Raw genomic sequence first — 6218 nt, 5'->3', positions numbered from 1 at the left:
CTTTGATTGAACTTTGTATAGAAAGGGGTTTAGTTATGGGTAATACATATTTTAAGAAAAAGAGGATAAATAAGTATACACGATATGATGTAGGGCGAAATGACAGTAGTTTGTTGGATTATGTATTGGTAGATAAAAGACTGTTGAGTAGACTTCAGGATGTACATGTTTATAGAGGGGCCACAGATATATCAGATCACTTTCTAGTTGTAGCTACACTGAGAGTAAAAGGTAGATGGGATACAAGGAGAATAGAAGCATCAGGGAAGAGAGAGGTGAAGGTTTATAAACTAAAAGAGGAGGCAGTTAGGGTAAGATATAAACAGCTATTGGAGGATAGATGGGCTAATGAGAGCATAGGCAATGGGGTCGAAGAGGTATGGGGTAGGTTTAAAAATGTAGTGTTAGAGTGTTCAGCAGAAGTTTGTGGTTACAGGAAAGTGGGTGCAGGAGGGAAGAGGAGCGATTGGTGGAATGATGATGTAAAGAGAGTAGTAAGGGAGAAAAAGTTACCATATGAGAAGTTTTTACAAAGTAGAAGTGATGCAAGGAGGGAAGAGTATATGGAGAAAAAGAGAGAGGTTAAGAGAGTGGTGAAGCAATGTAAAAAGAGAGCAAATGAGAGAGTGGGTGAGATGTTATCAACAAATTTTGTTGAAAATAAGAAAAAGTTTTGGAGTGAGATTAACAAGTTAAGAAAGCCTAGAGAACAAATGGATTTGTCAGTTAAAAATAGGAGAGGAGAGTTATTAAATGGAGAGTTAGAGGTATTGGGAAGATGGAGGGAATATTTTGAGGAATTGTTAAATGTTGATGAAGATAGGGAAGCTGTGATTTCATGTATAGGGCAAGGAGGAATAACATCTTGTAGGAGTGAGGAAGAGCCAGTTGTGAGTGTGGGGGAAGTTCGTGAGGCAGTAGGTAAAAATGAAAGGGGGTAAGGCAGCCGGGATTGATGGGATAAAGATAGAAATGTTAAAAGCAGGTGGGGATATAGTTTCGGAGTGGTTGGTGCAATTATTTAATAAATGTATGGAAGAGGGTAAGGTACCTAGGGATTGGCAGAGAGCATGCATAGTTCCCTTGTATAAAGGCAAAGGGGATAAAAGAGAGTGCAAAAATTATAGGGGGATAAGTCTGTTGAGTGTACCTGGTAAAGTGTATGGTAGAGTTAAAATTGAAAGAATTAAGAGTAAGACGGAGAATAGGATAGCAGATGAACAAGGAGGCTTTAGGAAAGGTAGGGGGTGTGTGGACCAGGTGTTTACAGTGAAACATATAAGTGAACAGTATTTAGATAAGGCTAAAGAGGTCTTTGTGGCATTTAAGGATTTGGAAAAGGCGTATGACAGGGTGGATAGGGGGGCAATGTGGCAGATGTTGCAAGTGTATGGTGTAGGAGGTAGGTTACTGAAAGCAGTGAAGAGTTTTTACGAGGATAGTGAGGCTCAAGTTAGAGTATGTAGGAAAGAGGGAAATTTTTTCCCAGTAAAAGTAGGCCTTAGACAGGGATGTGTGATGTCACCGTGGTTGTTTAATATATTTATAGATGGGGTTGTAAGAGAAGTAAATGCGAGGGTCTTGGCAAGAGGCGTGGAGTTAAAAGATAAAGAATCACACACAAAGTGGGAGTTGTCACAGCTGCTCTTTGCTGATGACACTGTGCTCTTGGGAGATTCTGAAGAGAAGCTGCAGAGATTGGTGGATGAATTTGGTAGGGTGTGCAAAAGAAGAAAATTAAAGGTGAATACAGGAAAGAGTAAGGTTATGAGGATAACAAAAATATTAGGTGATGAAAGATTGAATATCAGATTGGAGGGAGAGAGTATGGAGGAGGTGAACGTATTCAGATATTTGGGAGTGGACGTGTCAGCGGATGGGTCTATGAAAGATGAGGTGAATCATAGAATTGATGAGGGAAAAAGAGTGAGTGGTGCACTTAGGAGTCTGTGGAGACAAAGAACTTTGTCCTTGGAGGCAAAGAGGGGAATGTATGAGAGCATAGTTTTACCAATGCTCTTATATGGGTGTGAAGCGTGGGTGATGAATGTTGCAGCGAGGAGAAGCTGGCTGGAGGCAGTGGAGATGTCATGTCTGAGGGCAATGTGTGGTGTGAATATAATGCAGAGAATTCGTAGTTTGGAAGTTAGGAGGAGGTGCGGGATTACCAAAACTGTTGTCCAGAGGGCTGAGGAAGGGTTGTTGAGGTGGTTCGGACATGTAGAGAGAATGGAGCGAAACAGAATGACTTCAAGAGTGTATCAGTCTGTAGTGGAAGGAAGGCGGGGTAGGGGTCGGCCTAGGAAGGGTTGGAGGGAGGGGGTAAAGGAGGTTTTGTGTGCGAGGGGCTTGGACTTCCAGCAGGCATGCGTGAGCGTGTTTGATAGGAGTGAATGGAGACAAATGGTTTTTAATACTTGACGTGCTGTTGGAGTGTGAGCAAAGTAACATTTATGAAGGGATTCAGGGAAACCGGCAGGCCGGACTTGAGTCCTGGAGATGGGAAGTACAGTGCCTGCACTCTGAAGGAGGGGTGTTAATGTTGCAGTTTAAAAACTGTAGTGTAAAGCACCCTTCTGGCAAGACAGTGATGGAGTGAATGATGGTGAAAGTTTTTCTTTTTCGGGCCACCCTGCCTTGGTGGGAATCGGCCAGTGTGATAATAAAATAAAAAAAAAAAAAAATATATATATATATATATATATATATATATATATATATATATATATATATATATATATATATATATATATATATAGATATATATATATATATATATGTCGTGCCGAATATGTAAAACTGGTCAATTAGCAAGAACTCATTTAAAATTAAGTCCTTTCTGAAATTTTCTTTTACACGTTTAAAGATATATTTTTTTCATTAATGTTAATGTAAAAATTTATAATTTTGCACTAAAAGAATCTTAGAAAACTTACCTAACCTTATTGTAGCAAGAGCAATTTATTTTAGCCTAACCCAACTATATATATTTTAGATTTGTTTACACTAATTTAATACTAAACAAACACAGTGAAATATATTTTTTTCGTTAGGGTCAGAATGATTTTGGCGAAATTATTGCATACACAAATTTTCACTTGTCCTATATGGCAAGATGAACGTTGCTATTTAAGCCAAGATCGCAAGTTCTGCCTATTCGGCACGACATATATATATATACATGTATAAGGAAAGTTTTATATCAGTCTTCCGAACTTTTGGTTATTTACTAATTGTTCCAGCAACAATATTGTGCCAGAGACGGTGCCGTGACTTCCACTCTTCTCTATATATACACCAAGAGTTCCAGCCCTATATTATAGACAATAATATCCGTAAGAGACGACGCACAGATAACTTATATCAACACTGACCCTCGTGTAGTCAAGAAATTTTAACCATAATGCACCAGATAACCAGCAAGTTCAGGCTAAGCGATAGGGAATATTCTCACAGTTTCTATTCTAAATGCTAAATGTACTGATTTTTTAACACACAGGATGTTTCCCGTCAAGGTAATCTGAAAAGAAAGAAGCATTATCCATCATTCATTCAATCGCTGTCTCACCAGAAATGTGCTGACGTCTCTTAAGTGATCCTAACTTGCAGAACATGGCAATAAGCCCACTTTAAAAAATATATATTAGAAATATTGAAGATACAGAAAGCTTAATACTATAAAAAGTTTATTTTCAATTGATGTTAAAACAGATGTAGTTAATCTTGTAAGTTTGCGCACCAAATAAGTTTTAATTATTAAGTTTAATATTAAGTCTTAACTGCACAAGAACTTAGATTATGTTGGCAAGCTTGAGATATTCCCTAAAGTGATAACTTGAACAATAAATAAATCAAAGTGTTGTGACAATCAGGTGTCAGGACTTACTGAACAATTATACTGGTGAGGAGCACTCATCACCTACTGTGAGCTGAGGAGCACTCATCACCTACTGTGAGCTGAGGAGCACTCATCACCTACTGTGAGCTGAGGAGCACTCATCACCTACTGTGAGCTGAGGAGCACTCATCACCTACTGTGAGCTGAGGAGCACTCATCACCTACTGTGAGCTGAGGAGCACTCATCACCTACTGTGAGCTGAGGAGAACTCATCACCTACTGTGACATAAGGAGCACTCATCACCTACTGTGAGCTGAGGAGCACTCATCACCTACTGTGAGCTGAGGAGCACTCATCACCTACTGTGACATAAGGAATACTCATCACCTACAGTGACATAAGGAACAGTCATCACCTACTGTGACATAAGGAGCAGTCATCACCTACTGTGACATAAGGAGCACTCATCACCTGCTGTGACATAAGGAGCACTCGTCACCTACTGTGACATAAGGAGCAGTCATCACCTACTGTGGCATAAGGAACAGTCATCACCTACTATGACATAAGGAACACTCATCACCTACTGTGACATAAGGAGCAGTCATCACCTACTGTGACATAAGGAGTACTCATCACCTACTGTGACATAAGGAGTAGTCATCACCTACTGTGACATAAGGAGCAGTCATCACCTACTGTGACATAAGGAGCAGTCATCACCTACTGTGACATAAGGAGCACTCATCACTTACTGTGACATGAGCAGTCGTCACCTACTGTGACATAAGGAGCAGTCATCATCTACTGTGACATAAGGAGTACTCATCACCTGTGACATAAGGAGCAGTCATCACCTACTGTGACATAAAAAACACTCATCAGCTACTGTGACATAAGGAGCAGTCATCACCTACTGTGACATAAGGAGTACTCATCACCTATCGTGACATAAGGAGCAGTCATCACCTACTGTGACATAAGGAGCAGTCATCACCTACTGTGACATAAGGTCATCACCTACTGTGACATAAGGAGCACTCGTCACCTACTGTGACATAAGGAGCAGTCATCACCTACTGTGACATAAGGAGCAGTCATCACCTACTGTGACATAAGGAGCAGTCATCACCTACTGTGACATAAGGAACACTCATCACCTACTGTGACATAAGGAGCACTCATCACCTACTGTGACATAAGGAGCACTCATCACCTACTGTGACATAAGGAGCAGTCATCACCTACTGTGACATAAGGAACACTCATCACCTTCTGTGACATAAGGAGCACTCGTCACCTACTGTAACATAAGGAGCACTCGTCACCAACTGTGACATAAGTAGCAGTCATCACCTACTGTGACATAAGGAACACTCATCACCTACTGTGACATAAGGAGCACCCGTCACCTACTGTGACATAAGGAGCACTCGTCACCTACTGTGACATAAGGAACACTCATCACCTACTGTGACATAAGGAACACTCGTCACCTACCCTGACATAAGGAGCAGTCATCACCTGCTGTGACATAAGGAGCAGTCATCACCTACTGTGACATAAGGAGCAGTCGTCACCTACTGTGACATAAGGAGCAGTCGTCACCTACTGTGACATAAGGAGCAGTCGTCACCTACTGTGACATAAGCAGCAGTCATCACCTACTGTGACATAAGGAGCAGTCGTCACCTACTGTGACATAAGGAGCAGTCACCTACTGTGACATAAGGAGCAGTCGTCACCTACTGTGACATAAGGAGCAGTCGTCACCTGCTGTGACATAAGGAGCAGTCATCACCTACTGTGACATAAGGAGCAGTCATTACCTACTGTGACATAAGAAGCAGTCATCACCTACTGTGACATAAGGAACACTCGTCACCTACTGTGACATAAGGAGCAGTCATCACCTACTGTGACATAAGGAGCAGTCATCACCTACTGTGACATAAGGAACATTCGTCACCTACTGTGACATAAGGAGCAGTCATCACCTACTGTGACATAAGGAGCAGTCGTCACCTACTGTGACATAAGGAGCAGTCATCACCTACTGTGACATAAGGAGCAGTCATCACCTACTGTGACATAAGGAACACTCGTCACCTACTGTGACATAAGGAGCAGTCATCACCTACTGTGACATAAGGAGCAGTCATCACCTACTGTGACATAAGAAACACTCGTCACCTACTGTGACATAAGGAATACTCATCACCTACTGTGACATAAGGAGCAGTCATCACCTACTGTGACATAAGGAACACTCGTCACCTACTGTGACATAAGGAGCAGTCATCACCTACTGTGACATAAGGAGCAGTCGTCACCTACTGTGACATAAGGAGCAGTCATCACCTACTGTGACATAAGGA

The sequence above is a fragment of the Cherax quadricarinatus genome, chromosome 24, assembly GCF_038502225.1.
Source record: "Cherax quadricarinatus isolate ZL_2023a chromosome 24, ASM3850222v1, whole genome shotgun sequence".
Classification (NCBI taxonomy): domain Eukaryota; kingdom Metazoa; phylum Arthropoda; class Malacostraca; order Decapoda; family Parastacidae; genus Cherax; species Cherax quadricarinatus.
This window is presented reverse-complemented; position numbering follows the sequence as displayed.